Source organism: Nelumbo lutea, chromosome 7, assembly GCF_056320005.1.
Source record: "Nelumbo lutea isolate HS-2025 chromosome 7, American lotus-T2T, whole genome shotgun sequence".
NCBI classification, from domain to species: domain Eukaryota; kingdom Viridiplantae; phylum Streptophyta; class Magnoliopsida; order Proteales; family Nelumbonaceae; genus Nelumbo; species Nelumbo lutea.
In genome coordinates this window covers 39,602,044-39,625,115 of record NC_142690.1, presented here as the reverse complement: position 1 = coordinate 39,625,115, position 23,072 = coordinate 39,602,044, and positions in this window count along the sequence as shown.

Sequence of the window (23,072 nt, the reverse complement as noted above, 5' to 3'; positions counted from 1 at the left end):
CAATCGATATCCTATTGATAACCCTAAATATAAGGTTCAGGTTGGGGGGAGAGAGAGAGAAAGAGAGAGAGAAAGAGAGAAATAACTCATTAGTTCAACGAATTATTAATTACTTGAATAGTTTAATATATTAAATAAATAGGAATCTATGGATAACAATTTACTTAATTTTGTACAAAAATTAATGATTAATTTGTTTTAGTAAAATAAATTAATAAAAAATTTCATTAATTATTGGGACGGGACAGGTACATGCTATACCACACTAGACCCAACTCGCTAATAACCCAAAAAATAAGGATCAAGAGAGAGAAAAATAAATTATTTATTAATTTATTAAACTAAATAATAAAATCTATATATAATGACTCAATTCATTTATTAAAATAATAAATAAATATCCAATCTATCTAAAATCAAGCCCGGCCCATTGATAACCCAAAATATTAGACTCAGGGAGGGAGAGATATAGTGAAATAATTTGTTGATAAAATTAAATCGTTTGGCAAATTAAATAAATACAATTTTTAACTTACTAAATTAAATATATAAATTAAGTGATGAGGAAATGAGAGAGTACTAAAGAAAACAATTTCCTCGCTAGGCTCGACTCAAGAGAGAGACCTGATGGTTGGGTTGGGCTTGAAGTTGGGCTTCAATATGTTCTATTGATATAAAGACAAAGCCCTTCCCGAACATTAAACTACCTGTGAATAGGTTTAATCCCAACTCAGAACCTAACATCCTCATAAATTATTAATTGATGGAATAAATTAGTAAATTAAATAAATAGAAATCTATGGATAATAATTTAAATAATTTTGTAAAATATATAAATGAATAATTTAATTTAATAAAATAAATAAAATATCCAAACTACGTAGAACATACCCCACCCATTGACAACCTTTAAATGTTGGACACAAAGCGGTAATAAAGAGAGGGAAATAATTTAATAATCTAATAAATTAAATCAACAAAATATTTTAACTTTTTAAAATAAATATATAAATAATTAGGCAAGAAAATAAGAGATAATAGTTAGCTCTTCATTAATGACATCATTGTAAATAGTTACAAATTAGCAACAAATATGGAAGAGAGATTTCTAGGAAATGAGAGAAACAAAGAATAAAACTTTTCTTATCGCAATTCGAGCTTTATATGATCAGACACACTCAAAATCTCAGCTTGATGGTTGGCCTAGGCTTAGACATGGGCTTTAATAAGTTATGTTGATAATAAAGGCAGAGCCCAAACTAAACGTGGCCCGACCAATCGATACCTATCCTATTGATAACCCTAAATATTAGGCTCAGGTTGGGGGGGAGAGAGAGAGAGAAAGAGAGAAATAACTTATTAGTTAAATGAATTATTAATTATTTGAATAGTTTAATAAATTAAATAAATAGGAATCTATGGATAACAATTTACTTAATTTTGTACAAAAATTAATGATTAATTTGTTTTATTAAAATAAATTAATAAAATTTCATTTATTATTAGGACAGGACAGGTACAGCCTATCACACACCTGACCAAACATATTGATTGCCCTAAAAATAGGCTTCGATATGAGAGAAATAATTTGTTAGGAAAATCATTCATTAATTAAGAATTTAGTAAATTAAGTAAATAGAAATCTATGGATAATAATTTAACTTTAGCAAAAAATAAATAAATATTCACTTGTTATTGGGGCAAGACTAGTCCAAGCTATCCAAGTCCAAACCCGCACCATTGACAACCGTAAATATTGGTCACGGATTGAATTAAATAAAAAAAAAATCAATTATTATTGGGACAAGACATGTATAGCCTATCGGACATAAGAACTCATCCGTTGATAGTCTTAAAAAGGGAGAGAGAAAGAGAAATACTTTGTTCATAAATTAAATCATTAATTAGTTTAATAATTTAGTTAAATAAAAAAAATAAAATCTATGGATAATAATTTACTAACTTTTGGTAAAATCAATAAATATCCAAGCTATCTAGATCTAAACTCAATCCATTGACAACCCTAAATATGTAATTCGCAAAGGGAGAGAGAGAGAGAGAGAGAGAGAGAGAGAGAGAATTTATTTATAAAGTAAATAATTTAGTAAATTCAATAAATAATTTTTTTCACTTAATAGAATAACAATATAAATAATTAGGTGACAAAATGAGAGAGAAACAAAGAATTTCCTCACCGTGCTTTGGGCTCTATATGAACGTCAGCCTCATGCTCAAGATCTAGGCTCGAAGTTCGATCTGGAATCAGACTTGGGCATAAATATGTTATATTGATATAAACGCAAATCCCAATCCAACCGTAGCCCAACCAATTAATAATTTTAATCCCAAATGAGACCTAACCTATTGAGAGCCCTAAATATTTGGCTTAGGAGAGAGATTGAAATAAGTTCATAGTTAAAAAAATTATTAATTACACGAATAATTTTGGGTAAATTCAATAAATATAAATATATGGATAATACCTTACTTACTTTTGTAAAATAAATAAATCAATAATTGAATTTAATAAAATAACTAAATATTCATTTATTATTGGTGACGGGTTGAATCAAATAAATAAAAGTTTATACATAATAGTGTATCCAATATATTAAAATATATAAATGAATAATTTGGTTTAGTAAAATAAATAAATAAAGAAAATTTCATTAATTATTGGGACGGGACAGGTACATGCTATATCACGCTAGACCTAACTCGTTGATAACCAAAAAAATAAGGATCAAGAGAGAGAAAAATAAATTATTAATTAATTTATTAAACTAAATAATAAAATATATATATATAATGACTCAATTCATTTAGTAAAATAGTAAATAAATATCCAATCTATCTAAAACCATGCCCGGCCCATTGATAACCCAAAGTATTAGACTCTGGGAGGGAGAGATATAATGAAATGATTTGTCAATAAAATTAAATCGTTAAGCAAATTAAATAATTAAAATTTTTAACTTACTATTAACTTAATAAATTAAATATATAAATAAAATGGTGAGGAAATAAGAGAGTAATAAACAATAACACTTTCCTCGCCGAGCTCGACTCAAGAGGTAGGTCTAATGGTTGGGTCGGGCTTAATATTGGGCTTCAATATATTCTATTGAATAAAGACAAAGCCCAACCCAAACTTGGCACTACCTGTGAACAAGTTTAATCCCAACCTCCTTAACTTGTTAATAAATTTTTAATTAATGAAGTCAACTAAGTTAATTAAATAAATAAAAATCTATGGATAATAATTTTCTTAATTTTGTAAAATATATAATTGAATAATTTAATTTAATAAAATAAATAAATATCCAAGCTACCTAGACCAATCCCCACCTGTTGACAACCCTTAAATATTGGACATCGAGCAATAAGATAAAGATGGTCTATAATCTAGTAAATTAAATCAATAAAATCTTTTAACTTTTTAAAATAAGTATATAAATAATTAGGCAAGAAAAAGAGAAAGTAGTTAGCTCTTTATTAATGGCATCATTGTAAATAGTTACATGTTAGCAACAAATATGGAAGAGAGACTTCTAGAAAATGAGAAAAAGACAAAGAACAAAAATTTCCTTATCGCAATCCGAGCTTTATACGATGGTCGGGCACAGGCTCAAAATCTTGGCTTGATGGTTGGCCTAGGCTTAGACTTGGGCCTAAATAAGTTTTGTTGATATAAAGGCAAAGCCCAAACCAGACGTGGCCCAACCAATGAAAAGGTTTAACCCAACCAAAACCTATCCAATTTATAAACCTAAATATTTTGCTCGGGTTGGGGGGGGGATCTATGGATTATTAACTACTTGAATAATTTAATAAATTAAATAAAAAGGAACCTATGGATATCAATTTAGTTAATTTTGTAAAATAATTAATGATTAATTTGGTTTAGTAAAATAAATAAATAAAATTAGATTTATTATTGGGACAAGACAGGTACATCCTATCCCACACCTCACTAAACATATTAATTACCCTAAAAATAGGCTCCAGGAGATAGAGAAAAATAATTTGTTAGGATTAGTTAATTAAATAATTCAATAAATTAAGTAAATAGAAATCTATGGATAATAATTTACATCCATGTTGCCCCTGGTGATTCAAATCCACTTGGGATTTAGTACCCGATGCTTCGTTTTCATGACCATAACCCTCAACTGCTTCTTCTCTACTCACTGCAAGATTAAGGTCTAATTTTCCAACAAAAGCTGGTTTAACCTTCAGTTCCAACACAACAAAACGAATGTGACAGTTGAACCATTTTTCCATGTTCCTATGAAAACCAAGTAACCAACTGCTATATGCATTGTCCATATTCCAAAAAATTGTTGTTACCTAGTTATCCCCAAGTTGAGGTAAACCAAGAAAACATGAAAACCGTTTAGTTCAAAAGTCAAGCCCTGTCCAAATAAAAACAGTTGGAAAATCTCCATAATAATAATTTTAGTTAATAAAATGCTCACATCCCCCAGTTCACCAGAAGATTTTGTAAGAATTACACTAAAATGATGATACAGAAACAGCATACAAATGAACAGGGTGCATATATCAAGAGGCACAATACCCAGTTAACAGGACCTCTTACAAAAGGTTGGATGATCCTAAGTTCCTCAGCTGCAGTTCCTTGAATCCTCTAATGGATTATCAAAAAATGATTTCCTTTGTGCTTGTCCACCATAATTGAGATACTTTCTTCTCTTCTGCTTTTTGTTTCTTTTTAACGAGGGTAAGAGTCTAATTATGATACCAGAAAGGCATGATACCTAAAAAACTGATAACCCATCAACCAATATCATAGAAGTGGTAATCAATCAACTGGTGTTCATCAAAATTCACCCCCTCAAAGTTCTTCCAGTATCATACCCTTCCAACAGCATAGAAATTGCCTAAGGATAGTTCAAAGGTTATAATTTCTTTCTGATCAAGAAAATAATGTATTAATATATAATATCAAGAAGAGACAAATTCCACAAACAAAAATACATGGCCTTTTTCTGCTTGGCTTATGTACAAAGCAAAATCTTGGGGTTACAAATCAAAAAATACGGGATTTTTTTAATAAAATTTATTAAAAAGGAATAAAGAAATTATTAAAGGAGAGTGATCAGTAGACCGAAACTTAATAAAAAACCCAGAAGTCCAAACAAACCACCAAAATAAAACCCCCTTGACAACAAAAAAAAAAAACGCAACCAGCACACACCAAACTCAGACTCAAGACAGCACAAACAAAACCACTTCAGACCCCAATAGAACAACACCCTCTCCCGACAAAACCAACATCCAAAACCACCCTCAAGCACTCCAAACAGAAAAACCCAGAAGAATATGCATTCAAGTCTGAGAGAAGCCACTTGATGGACCAGTGAGAAAATTAGATGTACTGGTTTGAACTCAAAAGGGAGGTAGAAAGCTAAAAAGCTGCATGATTAAGTGTTGGGCTAATTACTTGAATAATTTAGTAAATTAAATAAATAGAAATCTAATTTACTTAATTTATTAGCACCAAAACCATGCATAAAACATCAAAATTTATATGTAAATTATATACACATCAAACACCCCCACACTTAAGCTTTTGCTTGTCCTCAAGCAAAGACATCAACCATAAACTTATCATCCCCCTTTATTCTCACCATTTACCGAATGAATTTTTAGGAGGAGAATGCATTGAGTAGTTGGGAAACTTGTGTAAGTATTCTGATCAATTCCTATGAACTATCATTCTTATCACATACATAAGAGCCAAGGAAGGGGAGAATATGAGATTATTCAAGTTCCAACATTCACTTCCATTCAATATGTAAATCAGCTCCTTGACCGCCAAAATTAACCATCACTTTGCTAGGTCTCAAATCTGTCACTGCACCTCATTGAATGTTCAACTAACTTTTGTCCCTTTGAACCTCAACCGTCACCGATTTTTTTTTCTTTTCTTTCCCCCCCTTTTTTTTGTGTGAGTGCATTTTATGCTCCATCTCACATGGGGTATTTTCTTCTTTCTTCTTTTCCTTTTTCTCTTTTTTTTTTCTTTTGGTGAGTGCATTTTATGCTCCATCTCACATGAGGTATCTTCTTCTTTCTTCTTTTTCTCTTTTTTTTTTTGGTGTGAGTGCATTTTATGCTCCATCTCACACTAGTCACAGGCTTGAGGCAAATAACAATACTCATATTCCAAGTTGCTAGTTTTACTATTCAGCTCGGAATAGCGGAGTTGGGACTAAACTCATATCATAAACCGCTAGTTTTACTATTCAGTTCATGACAGCGGAGTCAATTGGACTTTGTCCTTTTTCTTCTTTTTTTTCTTTTGCCTTTTTCAATTGTTGAACCTCATACATTAGCAATTCAGATATGGACTAGCTTGAGTGATCATTAATAATTCAATCAAGTGCATCATACACATGAAGGTAGTTAGGGTTGGTCATGATGAAAGTCATATTCAGCTCCCTTAACTTCATGCATTGTGCTCAGTTAGATCATTCACAAGAATAAAAACTGACACATACAGTGGTCTCCCTCAACTCATTCTATTCCCTCTTTGAATTCACCTAATAAACAGCAATGATCTCGAGGGGATTTTCAGTCTATTTGGCCTGTCAATGCATGTATATAAGTGTTGGGCTTATTGAATTGCATAGCCACAGTCTAACTCCCCGACACTTAAGATGAACATTGTCCTCAATGTTCCTAGTGTTAGAGAGCAATAATAAATCCAACAATGAGGGGTAATTGCATGAAGAACATTATCAAGTAAGGAGAGGGGTTTAGAGGACTTCCTGGAAGATTATTCTGAATTCTACAATAGCTCTTTTGATAGGAAGCTTCTAGCTACTAAGAATCACATAAAACTAGAAAGAGAGATCAGCAACTTATTCAATTAACATCCTGAGACAACAACAAAACTAAACTCAACTCAAATGATATGAATGAAACAAACAAAAACACATAGAAAGCAGCAATCTACCCAATTAACAGCCTAAGCAACAAAACTGAACTCAAATGCCACGAATAAGAAAAGCAGAAAACAATTAAGAGAGTTTATGACTGCTCATCAGTATTGGTTTGCCTCCCAACAAGTGCTTGTTTTTGGTCTGAAGCTCGACCTTCTAGTAAGGTACTGACCGTTGGCTTGAAAACATCCACTAACCTCATCATCAATGACATCTTCCGAGCTAAATCTGTCATGTGTTCCCGAGACACCCGCAACAATTTGTCTTTCCGCAATTGGGTTAAGGTTGCTGATATGATTACCGGTAAGGCTGATGGTGCCTCTAAGAAAGCATACTCCAGATGTGAAGGGGGTTGCTTCAGCTCAAGGGGGGGCGGCTCTTAGGTTGAAGGCTTGCTTGTTGGTATTGGCGGGGTATCCAAACCATCCAACTTGAGACACTCTTTCCCTTGAAACAGTGGATTGGCATTCAGGTATGCTGCCATGCCTTGCATCTTTTCACTCTCTTCCCTTGCAGCTCCTCCCTCTTGTATGCAAAGCTCACGGGTGTCAACCAACATGCTAACCTTGTTTTCAGCTCTTGCCTTCTTCTCCACCTCTGGCAGCTCCTCACCACCTCTTGGATTCAATTCAGTATTACCTGGTAGAGTGCCCAGTATTCTTGCTGAAATCATTTGTGCCAACTGCCCGACTTGCTTCTCCAAGTTCTTTATTGCTGCTTCTTGGATCTGAAATCTTGTTTCAGCACTAGCTATGAACTTGGTCATCAGCTCCGCTAGGCTAGATTTCTTTTCTGGCTAATAGAAGTTTTGGGGGAAGGGTACTCACTATATTGTTGCCTTGGAAAGTGGCCAACAAAGTCTACCTATTCTGGAGGCTGCATAGGCTGATTGCCAACTTGGCATTCAGTACTGATAGGGCCTCCCCCACACCAATCACAAGTCATGGACTGCACATGCATGGCTGCCATCTGCATCTCATCTATTTCCTTGTTGATAGCACCTATTTGCGTAGATAGAGCTATATATGTATCCACATTGTGAAGACCTTGTTGCCTTCTAACGTGTGCTCTTTCGGAATGCCATTGATGGTTGGTTTCTGCCATCTCCTCTATCAAAGTACTAAAGAAACTAATGTACACTAATCAAAAAAGCAATCTATCAAACAATCAGCAATCCTAATAAATAGGGACTGTTAAACACTAATATAGCAGCAATCTACAAAACAAAGGGAACAACAATCTACCTAAAAAGAAAAGTTTCAAGAAAAAGAACAATAAGCAAGCTGAAAGCTAATATAGACAGATCTGAAATCTGATATACAAGATTGAAATCAAAGAAGTACCCTATCAGATCAAGAAAACTGCACACTACCAAAACAAGAACATCAGCCTACACCGAGATACTTCACAGCCCAAAATAGTTACACACCAGACCCCTACTATTTGCTCTTTGGATTAGGATACCAAGCACATCATCTACTAAGGTGAATAAGAAGGGGGATAGGGGTCCCCTTGTCTAATTCCCTTGATAACTAGGAAGTGGTCCACAACTATACCATTTACCAAAATTGAATAGTGACAAGTACTTATACAACTTTGAACCCACTTACACCACTTATCTCTAAACCCATAATTTCTCATTACCTCCAATAGAAAGTCCCAACCCACCAAATCATAAGCTTTCTCCAAATCAAGTTTACAAACCAAACCCTTTTTTCATTTCTTTTCACCTCCTCCGCACTCTCATTGGCAATTAGAATTTGATCAATGATCTGCTTATCCATAACAAAATCTCCTTGATTTGGGGAGTTAATAGAAAGGAGCACAGATTTAGGTCTTTGAGATAACACCTTAATGATGAATTTATACAAACTACTAACCAAGCTGATGGATCTAAACTCCTTAGGATGACTTACCCCAACTTTTTTCGGAATCAATGCAATGAATGTTGAGTTCAATCCTAGATTAATTACCCCCTACTAAAGAATTGAAAAAAGCCATCGTAAACCCATCTAGACCTGGTGCTTTAGTTGTTTAGTTGTTTCAACTTCAATCTCTAACTTAGAAATGAAGTTTTTCCTCTTATCATTTGCTAGAGCATGGAAAAACTTTGTATCAATATCCCCTTCCTTTTATCCAATTCTGTATGGACTTCTATCTTAACTTATTTCTTCTTTAAACAATATGTCTTCCAATGCCCTCCTTAAAGGTCCCTCTCTCCTGCTTTTCCCTTTTTCCAAAGGTTCCTTCAACTTCTTTATTGCCCAAGATCTCAATTTGATCAAGTACCTCTTGGCTCTTGCTTTTTTTCCTCTAGTCTCCCAAATTATTATATGTTCCAATCCTTGATTTTTGTTCTCAATTGTTTTATCTTCAGATGGAACTTCATACCCTCCCAGTTAACCCTTGGGTTATTCTTCGTCCAGCACTCCCTAACTTTTTCTTTGAATCCTGGGTCATAAAGCCACATATTCTCAAACTGGAAAGGAGATGGACCCCTTCCCCTTAAATCATCCTTGGACAAAGAGATTGGCCAATGATCAAAAGTTATTCTTGGTAAAGCCTGCCAAGGAGCATTGTTTCATCAAGGACTGCTATGAACAGATTGGAAATAATGTAGTTAGGGCTACCAAATTCAGAAGGAATGCAAACAACTGGGAGTTGGAAGAGCTGAAGAGGTGGAGAGACTGCTGGAATTGAAAGATCCACCTATTTTATTGCCATGGGAAAGGGTATCTCGTGTTAACTATTTTGGATTAGTCCACCATAATTCCACAAGGAAAAATTGCGGGAATCAAATATAAATAACACAGTTAAAATAATTCATAATAGAATCCTCTGAAACACTGTTTAACCCAGAAATTCAAGCAATAGATAAAATGAGAAAGAAAGATCACAATATGAGACATAATGAAATTATCTTGACAGAGTTCTATGAAACCTGAATTGAACAAAAAGGTACATTGGAAGGTCTTCTAAATAATTACTGTGAACACTAAACCCGATGCCACTGATAAGCATTATACATCTATAACTATACTTATATGAAATTAAGCCAGAACAGAAGCATAGAGTTCGGAATAGAAGGAAGAAAAAAGAAGAAAGCAAAGGTAAATAGTCCTACCGATTAGCCAATCAAAAGAACTAGAGATTTTCTTTTGAGGCAGAGAGTAAGCAAGTTGAAATCAAACTAAGCAAGTTCTCCAAACCAAAAAAAAAAAAAAAAAAAAAAAAAAAAACGAGGGTAACCTAACTAAAATCAAAAGTGAAGTCGTTCGAATCTTCATTCAAAGACAAAAAACGGAAACCACAAAAAACCAGAAACAATGGAACAGATCAATGCATTTTTCGTTGTATAAGAAATTAGAAAGAAAATATATCAATGGAACCAGATCTTAAGAAGAGCGACCATTATCGAGCCAATAACCTTTCCCGGCGAGATTGTGAAATTCAATAAAACCGCTAAAAAAAAAATCAATAAAACCCAAGCCCACTTTACCTTGGCACCGATTGGACTTCTTGTATCTTCCAGCTTTGGGCTGGGTTTGGATTTAACAATAAAATAAGAACTTGACCCAATTTACTTGTGGTTAGGCTTTTATTGAGGCTTCAGCTTAAACCTAGCCCAGATTAACTAAACCCAAGCCCACTTTACCTTTAATCACTTATCCATCCATGAATATTGTTAGTTTATATTTAATTATTTTTGTGGTAAGGCACAAAATATTTGTTTAAGTCCCAAAATCTTCTTCAGGCCGAGATTCAAGCTCATCCCAACTATATGAGTAAACTGCGTGATTTTATTTCATCATGTTTAAAATCATATCATTGTTAAATTATTGGTGCTTAAATTATTTTTTGGGTAAATTACAAAGACCCCCCTATATTATGGGGTCTATGACAAAGACCCCCCATGTACTTTATTTTGCGAGAAAGACCCCTTGTACTATGACCATGAGACAAAGACCTCCTTCCATTAGCTTTTCATTGAAATCTGCCATTGAACTTGGGCTAGACACAAGATCTAGATAAATCAATGGATAATAATTAAGTAAATAGAAATAGAAATCTATGGATAATTTTTTGGTATAGGTGATTTCTCATCACCTTTTCTATACCTTGTTCTTCTTTTAATAAATTTTATATTTTATTTAGGATTCTCGATTAGTACCCTATACTTTGGGTCTAGTGCCACTTTGGTCCCCGAACTTTAAAATGTGCCAATCCTATTGTTGACAGACCGTCAACTGTGTATCACGTGATGGCATGTGTGTATTAAATATTTTGAAAATGATAAAATTACCCTTCAAAACGTTGTTCATCATCTTCTTCTACAGAAATAAGTATCCTGCTAATTATGAATTGCAACCGCTTCCTCAAGAAGATTGTCTTCTACCTTAATATTGAACCATAATAGACACTGTTGGAGGGTTGTGTCTCATTTGCTGTGTCCCTCAATGACCTCAACATTTTACGGTTCCAAGAGCGAGGAAAGTAGATGCCAAAGGAATGAGGCTTGGGTGAAGATTTAGCAGAAACAGGAGCATTTAGCATTGGTAGAAGGATATGGGCAATACTTAGGGGTCTCTAGTTTTGGAGCTACAGGGGATTTCTGCAAGTCCGCTGAACCTGAAAGTCTAACGTCAAGAGTCTAAAGCATTGGACAGGAACCAATCAAAGGAGGAATTGAACCTGAAAGTTAGTTGTTGAACACCTGTCAGATTGGGGAGGAACCCAAGAGATGTAGGAATCATGCATGTAATAGCATTGTTGTGCAGACTAATCTTTCTAAGAGCTTGAAGTTGGGCGATCTTCTCCGTGATATGGATACTCAATCATTTCCAAGGGAGCTGGATCGCCATAACCTAGCCTTCAACGCACTTGATCCCTGCCTTTCCTCCTGAACAAGCTCCAAAGCCACTGTCATTCCAGCTTCGTAATATTCCTAGAGGATCCGCAAATTCACGTTTGGAGGCTTGGAGTGCTTGAAATTCAGCTTGAGTGATGACTATCCCATCCCACTGCTGGTTCAATACTAAAGTGTAATTGCCTCCAAGTCTTGTGTCCAGTCCAGCCCACTTTTGATGGGCATGCAACATATTTCATGGATGTTTTACGGGCTTTGGGCCCTACACACTGCTGCTTAATGGGAGTGGGGGTCCGCAGGCTACAAAGTGATCGCTTAGTGTTGTACCATTTGGTAGTAACAGAATGATTGCAAATAGGTGGATCCTATCCACCATTATTAACAAGCTCCATGGACCAATGGCCCACATAGCTAGAGTAATGGCAAAGAAGAGGGCTATTCCAAGAGGAGATCCATCGTTGCAAAGGGAGTTGGGGTGGGTTAAGTTTTATAGGTGAAAAGGCTAGAATTGAGTGGCTCTAATGGAGATGAGAAAACGTTAGGTGCATTTCCTGAGCATGTGGGGATGGTGGATATGGTTGAATGAGTTAGATTTATCGATGGTTGTTGGAGTGGTGGGAGAAGGAGGAAAACTAGTTCTAATGGTTGATAAAGAAAACTGAATGACACTCGAAGGGCATTTGTGTCCTTTTGCATGCCACTTAACAGCTGACCAACGATAGGTACTGGATTGGCACATTTCAAAAGTTTGAATACTAAATTGTCGCATTTTAAAGTTCAGGGACCAAAGTGGCACTAGGCCCAAAGTACAGGGTACTAATCGGGAATTTTCCCTTTTATTTATCTTCAAAAAACTTTAGGAATTCCATATATTACGGGTAACGTAGGAGACATCTCTATTTTTCCCCCGGGGGATCTTTAGAATTACCACTGCTTAGCTTTCAATTCGCCTCTGACCATCAAATGAAATGTGAATAACCCGTCCTCCTCTCTTTAACTCAATCACTTGCTGTCGTTACTCTTCAGTTTTCTGTTGAGGTCTATCCATTGATTGTGGTTTGTTTAGTATTAGAAAAAATCAGCCTTTCATCCTCGTGTTCTTTAAAACTCCAAGGCAAGCTTCTTTTACTACCACATAGTCATATCCGTGTCTTTATGCAGGGGTAAGCAACTAAGCCATTAATAAAAGCTTACAAATTAGTTTTGAATAAAACTTGAGAGTTAGGAATCAACTATCTCTCGTTCTCCTATTTTTCTATATATATATATTATATATATATATATATATATATATATATATATATATATATATATATATTGTGATATTAGTGCGAGATCTGAATATCATCCCTCTCTTAAGCATCTATGGAAATAGAAATGAATTCTTGGGGGAAGATGAAATCAACCAGTAATATTCTAAGCCATAACTCATAAGTAGCATCAATTTTGTTTTCTTTTTCATCCATTTCTTCTAAAAGAGCTAGGTTGATGAGGATCAAGCAATTGAAAAGTTAACAATCCTAAGACCAAAGTAGTTTATGATCAAACACCAAAAGGGGAAAAGGATTACATTAACCATATAATTGACTTAGGGGAAACCTTCCCTAAATGAATTATGCACCACATATAAGAACCCCATGGTAACAACTTCCACAAAAGCCAACAAATCCAATGAGGCAATGCATGGAAGCCTAATTGGTGAGAGAGATACTTGGCAGGTGGAGAGGCACCTTGCAATAACAGGAGCCTACAAGAAGCTACAACTTCCACAAAAGCCAACAAATCCAATGAGGCAATGCATGGAAGCCTAATTGGTGAGAGAGATACTTGGCAGGTGGAGAGGCACCTTGCAATAACAGGAGCCTACAAGAAGCTTATCTCCTTTAGGCACATCATCCTTGTTTTCCATTAAAGAAGACTAGGATGAACAGATTGGCTCATATATGGAGACAAGGGACCCAAAGTTGTTGACTGGGACCTTGAATATTTACCATATAGCAAATACTAAAATATCAGTACCCATAATTTGATGGCTCCTACATAAGAGGGCTTACAGCAAAAGCTTGCATGATCCAATGTCTTTAGACCATTCCATCCATGGATCATTTTTTTAGAGAGTTCAAACAGAACTATTGACCACCATCCAAATATTTTCTTTAAAATCATACATTCTGGATTAAAATTATGAAAGATTAAAATTAAATATCCTTAAAAGCTTGCCAAAAAACAACTTACCAGCAACAGGTCTCAATGACTTAAAGTGCAAGGTTTTCCCCAAAAGGCAGTATAAAGAATCGGAGAGAACCCCATACGTCTCACTCATAAATAAAATCCATCAATATATTCACCATAAATAACATCTACCAGTACAGAAGATCATTTTTGTTCTCAACTGTTTTATCTTCAGATGGAACTTCATACCCTCCCAGTTAACCCTTGGGTTATTCTTTGTCCAGCACTCCCTAACTTTTTCTTTGAATCCTAGGTGATAAAGCCACATATTCTCAAACTGGAAAGGAGATGAACCCCTTCCCCTTAAATTGTCCTTGGACAAAGAGATTGGCTATTACATAATATTAAATTTTGATGGAAGTAGCTCAGATAACCCAGGACCTCCAGGCATGGGAGGTGGTTCTAGGTTAGAAAAAGCAAAAGATGAGAAAAAGCACAAGATGGATAAGTGGGAAAAAGCAAAAGATGAGAAAGAAGAGTAATCGTTGAAGGGAACTCGCTTGCAAGAAAGGTGACTAGAAGTAAGCCAATAGAAAAGGAATAAACAATAAACCTTCGAATCACAACTCTAGACCAAACACCAACCAAACAAGATAAAAAAGCACCTCATACATCAAAGAAAACAACCACAAGAAACAACCAAACCCAACCAGCCAAGACAAATCCACAATCCTTTTATCTTTCCCATACCTGCAAATCCTTGGCTCCAACAACAATCTGTGACACCCCTAATTGTGAGAATATAATGTATTCCTACTGGCAATAAAAGACGGGTTGTCCAAAAGCTAGACACTGCATAATATACCTTTGATTTCAGAAAATTGGCTGATCACTATATTACTTATAAGGACTTGGGCGAATTCCCTCACATGGCAGTAATCTAAAAGTCGCCCTGTCACCATTTCCAACATCAGTTTCTACCACACCAGTAATTCAGGAACACAAATAATTACTCTATGAAACCACAGGTCATATGGATATTCTTAAGTTATAGGCATTATTGACCACCAACCCATATTTATCTATAATAACTTCCTCCATAAGTTACAGGTCATATGAATATTCCAGGTTAGAAAAAGCAAAAGATTAGAAAAAGCACAAGATGGATAAGTGGGAAAAAGCAAAAGATGAGAAAGTAGAGTAATCGTTGAAGGGAACTCTCAAGTGTTGATAGGGTGGCTAAAAGATGAAAAAGCAGCAGTGTGGAGCTATAGAGATGTATTAAAGCAAATTAGTAACAATAAAGAGAAGATCAAAAGTTATTCTTAGTAAAGGCTGCCAAGGAGCATTGTTTCATCAAGAACTACTATGAACAGATTGGAAATAATGTAGTTGGAGCTACCAAATTCAGAAGGAACGCAAACAACTGGGAGTTGGAAGAGCTGAAGAGGTGGAGAGACTGCTAGAATTGAAAGATCCACCTATTTTATTGCCATGGGAAAGGGTATCTCGTGTTAACTATTTTGGATTAGTCCACCATAATTCCACAAGGAAAAATTGCGGGAATCTAGTGAGTACAGACAACCATAAGTTGTTGAATCAAATTTTTATAATAAAGATACACCACATTCTTGCAATCTGGAAAGGTGCTTGTAGATCATATGGGTAAAGTATATGAATTGCTATCAAAGTTCACACTTGCAAGAGATTGGGCACCCATATTGACAAGAAAAGCAATGCATACTACGCCTGATGTTTCATTATAAAGATGAGTCTTAAACGAAATAAATCCATTTAAAGTAATCAAATAATAACAGCATTAGAAGATATTTACACTTGCAACAACAGATTGAGTGCCCATATTGACAAGAAGATATTCACACAACATTAAACAAGAATAAATCCATTTCAAAGCATGTGGTAAACTTTCAAATGTTTCTTTGCTGGTGTTGGTATGGATTGAAATTCTAGTACTTCATCAAAACCAGCATGTGGGCACAAATTCATGACAGATTGCATTTTCTTGGTCTGTTACAGGCTAACAACCAAGCTGAGCATATCTCCAATTAATAACTAATTGCATTCAATCTCATCCAAAAACCCAATAGAAAAGATTTTTGTTTCAATTGGTAATTTTTCGAGGAGTTAGAGTAACGTGTCCAACATTGATTCGTCAGAGAGGTGAATAAAGTTTTGGACAGGGCCATTATTGCTAAAAGATCATGATTGTTGGAAAACCACAAACCTTTTCCTTCTGAACAATTAAATGACCAATGAAAATTAAGAAGCACCGGTGAGAAAATTGGACATACTGATTTGTACTCAAAAGGGAGCTAGAATGTTAAAAATCTGCCCAGGGAGAGGAAGAGAGAGAGAGATTGCACGAATGAACCAAAATTCAAAGGGAAAATAAAAGAAAAAAACCACAATATTCAAGCATCTAACAAGTCCCTAAAAGTCTGCCCAAGGAGAGAAAGAGATTGCACGAATGAACCAAAATTCAAAAGGAAAATAAAAAAGAAAAAAAAATCATGATATTCAAGCAACTAACAAGTCCCTAAAACTATCTCAAACATCTATTAATTATTGCAAAATACAACCAACAACAATTCTTTGTCTAATTAGGAAAAAAAAGCTAAAAAAGGTATTATAAAAGATTTATTAAATTTAGGCAAAGCACATCAATCTGAACCAACTCAGATTACAAAGAAAGAGAGTACTTGCCTATCAAAATAAAATTGAGAATCAAAAGCATTACCCGGTAACCTGATTCCATCATCACCAACAAGAATAATAATCTCCTTGGCCAGGCTCGACTCAATATTTAGGGCCAATGGTTGGGCTGGGCTCGTACTTGGGCTTGAATATGTTCTTTTGTATGGGTGGAGCTAGGAAATTTTCATGAGGGGGCCAAAACCTAAGGTGGAATTTGGGGGGTTGGGGGGAATAAATATGGATGGTTAAAGGAGGGACACCCCATTGGGGTGAAGAGTGGGGGAGGGGAAATTTTAGGGGTGCAAGTTGAGTTGTCCCGAGTTAACAGTTTACATTATTTCGGGCTCAGGCTTCAGGTTGGGCCTATTGAAATTTTGACAAAATCCCAACCCTAACAAAGCCCAGCCTGAACCTGGCCTAAATTAGATTAATATTTTTTTAACTTAATAAAATAATAGATGTTTATTAATGGCAGCATTACAAATAATTAGATATTTAGCAACAATTATGGAAGAGGGATTTTTAGCAAATTTTTTTAATAAGAATAAATAAATAAAACTATTTAACTTAATAATATAAATATATAAATGATTAGGCAATAAAATAAGAGAAACAAAGAATTAAAATTTCCTAGTCATGCTTTGGGCTTTATATGAGGGTCGGCCTTAAGCTTAAGGTCTAGGCTTGATGGCCAGCCCAGGCTTTTTGCTGATATGAAGGCAAAGACCGACTTGAACCTGGCACAGCCCGTGGACCGGTTTAATCCCAACTGAGAACTAACCTATTGATAGCCCTAAATATTAGGCTCGGAGAGAGAAAGAGAGAGAAATAACTTATTAGTTAAATAAATTATTAATTATTTGAATAATTTAGTAAATTAAATAAATAGAAATCTAATTTAATTAATTTATTAAAACAAATAAATGAATAATTTGGTTAGTAAAATAAATAAGTAAAATTTTATTATTGGGATGGGACAGGTACAGGATATTCCACACCTAACAAAAATACACCACATTCTAGCAATTTTGAAGGATTCTCGCTTTCAAAATTCTGCATGCATTAAGATCTAGACATTCTAGGGCATCATTCAGCTTAAATGATCACCAACCGAATTGTGCAAATTATCTCTAACATTCACTAAATTCGGTTATTGATTAGCAGATCCAAATTTCTAGAATCTTTCTCAAGCACTCTAGAACTTCCAGAATCAAGAACAGTTCGACCAAACAGAATTAAGATTGCCTAAATTCTTTCTCAAGCAATTCAGACATTACAAAAATCAAGATCAATTCGGCTAGCAGTTCTAACAATGAAATTTTTAATCAAGAAACACCAAGATTGCATCTAATCCATTTGAATGAACCTACAAGCAAAGACATCAGCCATAAACTGATCATCCCCCCTTATTCTCACCATTTACCGGATGAATTTTTAGGAGGAGAATGCTATGAGTAGTCGAGAAACTTGTGTAAGTATTCTGATCAATTCCTATGAACTACCATTCTTATCACATATATAAGAGCCAAGGAAGGGGAGAATATGAGATTCTTCAAGTTCCAACATTCACTTCCATTCAATATGTAAATCAGCTCCTTGACTGCCAAAATTAACCATCACTTTGCTAGGTCTCAAATCTATCACTGCACCTCATTGAATGTTCAACTAACTTTTGTCCCTTTGAACCTTAGCCATAACCGAATTTTTTTTCTTTTCTTTCCCCTTTTTTTTTTTGGTGTGAGTGCATTTTATGCTCCATCTCACACGGGGTATTTTCTTCTTTCTTCTTTTTCTTTTTCTCTTTTTTTTTTCTTTTGTGTGAGTGCATTTTATGCTCCATCTCACACGGGGTATTTTCTTTTTTCTTTTTCTTTTTCTTTTTCTCTTTTTTTTCTTTTGGTGTGAGTGCATCTTATGCTCCATCTCACACTGGTCACAAGCTTGAGGCAGATAACAATACTCGTATTCCAAGTTACTAGTTTTACTATTCAGCTCAGAATAGCGGAGTTGGGACTAAACTCATATCATAAACCGCTAGTTTTACTATTCAGTTCATGACAGCAGAGTCAATTGGACTTTGTCCTTTTTCTTTCTTTTTTTTCTTTTGCCTTTTTCAATTGTTGAACCTCATGCATTAGCGATTCAGATATGGACTGGCTTGAGTGATCATTAATAAATCAATCAAGTGCATCATACACATGAAGGTAGTTAGGGTTGGTCATGATGAAAGTCATATTCAGCTCCCTTAACTTCATGCATTGTGCTCAGTTGGATCATTCACAATAATAAAAAATAACACACACAGTGGTCTCCCTCAACTCATTGTATTCCCTCTTTGAATTCACCTAATAAACAGTAATGATCTCGAGGGCATTTTCAGTCTATTTGGCCTGTCAATGCATGTATATAAGTGTTGGGCTGATTGAAGTGCATAGCCACAGTCTAACTCACCCACACTTAAGATGAACATTGTCCTCAATGTTCCTAGTGTTAGAGAGCAACAATAAATCGGAACTTATTTGGGCTAGATCTCTTTTGAGTGAGATTAGGGTGAAAGTAGAGGAACCTATGATGTTATACTATGACAATCAGGCTACAATCAATATTTCCCACAATGCAAATCAACATGATAGGACAAAACACATTGAAATTGATAGACACTTTATAAGAGAAAGGATAACAACCGGAGAAGTTTGTTTGCCTTATGTCTCGTCAGAGTTGCAGTTGGCTCATGTTCTCACTAAAGGGGTGGAAAAGAACAAGCTTGAACATGATCTACGCAAGTTGGGAATGCCACTACCTATGAATAGGTTTAATCCCAACTCAGACCCTAACCTGTTCATAAATTATTAATTAATGGAATAAATTAGTAAATTAAATAAATAGAAATCTATGGATAATAATTTACATAATTTTGTAAAATATATAAATGATAACTATCCTATTAATAACCCTAAATATTGGGCATAGATTGGGGGGGAAGAGAGAGAGAAAGAGAAAATAACTTATTAGTTAAATGAATTATTAAGTACTTGAATAGTTTAATAAATTAAATAAATAGGAATCTATGCTTAACAATTTACTTAATTTTGTACAAAAATTAATGATTAATTTGTTTTAGTAAAATAAATTAATAAAATTTCATTTATTATTGGGACAGGACAGGTACATCCTATCACACACCTGACCAAACATATTGATTGCCCTAAAAATAGGCTCCGAGATGAGTGAAAAATAAATTGTTAGGAAAATAATTCATTAATTAAAAATTTAGTAAATTAAGTAAATAAAAATCTATAGATAATAATTTACTTAATTTTGAAAAATAGATAAATCAATAATTAATTTAAGCAAAAAATAAATAAATATTTACTTGTGATTGGTGCAAGACTGGTCCAAGCTATCGAAATCCTAACCTGCACCTTTGACAACCGTAAATATTGGTCACGGATAGAATTAAATAAAAAAATTATGCAGAATAATTTATTTAATCTATTAATATAATTAATAAATAATTTAATTTATTAAAATAAATAAATAAAATTTCAGTTATTATTGGGACAAGACATGTATACCCTATCCAACACAAGATCTAATCCATTGATAATATTAAAAAGGGAGAGATAAAGAAAAAATAAAATCTATGGATAATAATTTACAAATTTTTGGTAAAATAAATAACTATCCAAGCTATATAGATCTAAACCCAATACATTGACAACCCTAAATATGTAACTCGCAAAGAGAGAGAGTGACATGAGAGAGAGAATCTATTTATAAAGTAAATAATTTAGTAAATTCAATAAATAATTTTTTTTCAACTTAAAAAAATAACAATATAAATAATTCGATGACAAAATGAGAGAGAAACAAAGAATTTCCTCACCGTGCTTTGGCCTCCATATGAATGTCGGGATCATGCTCAAGATCTAGGCCGGAAGTTCGATCCGGACTCAGACTTGGGCATAAATATGTTATATTGATATATAAACGCAAATTACAATTTAATCTTTGCCCGACCAATATATAATTGTAATCCCAAATGAGACCCAACCTATTGAGAGCCCTAAATATTTGACTCAAGGAGAGAGATTGAAATAACTTCATGGTTAAATAAATTATTAATTACATGAATAATTTGGTAAGTTCAATAAATATATATATATGGATAATGCCTTATTTAATTTTATAAAATAAACAAATCAAAAATTGAATTTAATAAAATAACTAAATATTCATTTATTATTGGTGTCGGGTTGAATCGAATAAATAAAAGTTTATACATAATAGTGTATCTAATGTATTAAAATATATAAATGAATAATTTGGTTTAGTAAAATAAATAATTAAATAAAATTTCATTAATTATTGGGATGGGACAGATACATGCTTCCACATTAGACCTAACTCCTTGATAACCAAAAAACCAACGATCAAGAGAGAGAAAAATAAATTATTAATTTATTTATTAAACTAAATAATAAAATCAATATATAACGACTCAATTCAATTAGTAAATAATAAATAAATATCCAATCAATCTAAAACCTAGCCCGACCCAGTGATAACCCAAAATATTAGACTTGGGGAGGGAGAGATATAGAGAAATAATTTGTTGATAAAATTAAATTATCTACAAAATTAAATAAATATAATTTTTAACTTACTAAAATAAAAATATAAATTAACTAGTGAGGAAATGAGAGAGTACTAAAAAATATCAATTTCCTCCCTGGGCTTGACTCAAGAGATAGACCTGATGGTTGGGTTGGGCTTGAAGTTGAGCTTCAATATATTCTATTGATATAAAGACAAAGCCCTTCCCGAACATGCCACTACCTATGAATAGGTTTAATCCCAACTCAGACACTAACCTGTTCATAAATTATTAATTAATGGAATAAATTAGTAAATTAAATAAATAGAAATCTAAGGATAATAATTTACATAATTTTGTAAAATATATAAATGATACCTATCCTATTAATAACCCTAAATATTGGGCACAGATTGGGGGGGAACAGAGAGAGAAAGAGAGAAATAAATTATTAGTTAAATGAATTATTAAGTACTTGAATAGTTTAATAAATTAAATAAATAGGAATCTATGCTTAACAATTTACTTAATTTTGTACAAAAATTAATGATTAATTTGTTTTAGTAAAATAAATTAATAAAATTTTATTTATTATTGGGACAGGACAGGTACATCCTATCACACACCTGACCAAACATATTGATTGCCCTAAAAATAGGCTCCGAGATGAGTGAAAAATAAATTGTTAGGAAAATAATTCATTAATTAAAAATTTAGTAAATTAAGTAAATAAAAATCTATAGATAATAATTTACTTAATTTTGAAAAATAGATAAATCAATAATTAATTTAAGCAAAAAATAAATAAATATTTACTTGTGATTGGTGCAAGACTGGTCCAAGCTATCGAAATCCTAACCCGCACCTTTGACAACCGTAAATATTGGTCACGGATAGAATTAAATAAAAAAATTATGCAGAATAATTTATTTAATCTATTAATATAATTAATAAATAATTTAATTTATTAAAATAAATAAATAAAATTTCAGTTATTATTGGGACAAGACATGTATACCCTATCCAACACAAGATCTAATCCATTGATAATATTAAAAAGGGAGAGATAAAGAAAAAATAAAATCTATGGATAATAATTTACAAATTTTTGGTAAAATAAATAACTATCCAAGCTATATAGATCTAAACCCAATACATTGACAACCCTAAATATGTAACTCGCAAAGAGAGAGAGTGACATGAGAGAGAGAATCTATTTATAAAGTAAATAATTTAGTAAATTCAATAAATAATTTTTTTTCAACTTAAAAAAATAACAATATAAATAATTCGATGACAAAATGAGAGAGAAACAAAGAATTTCCTCACCGTGCTTTGGCCTCCATATGAATGTCGGGATCATGCTCAAGATCTAGGCCGGAAGTTCGATCCGGACTCAGACTTGGGCATAAATATGTTATATTGATATATAAACGCAAATTACAATTTAATCTTTGCCCGACCAATATATAATTGTAATCCCAAATGAGACCCAACCTATTGAGAGCCCTAAATATTTGACTCAAGGAGAGAGATTGAAATAACTTCATGGTTAAATAAATTATTAATTACATGAATAATTTGGTAAGTTCAATAAATATATATATATGGATAATGCCTTATTTAATTTTATAAAATAAACAAATCAAAAATTGAATTTAATAAAATAACTAAATATTCATTTATTATTGGTGTCGGGTTGAATCGAATAAATAAAAGTTTATACATAATAGTGTATCTAATGTATTGAAAT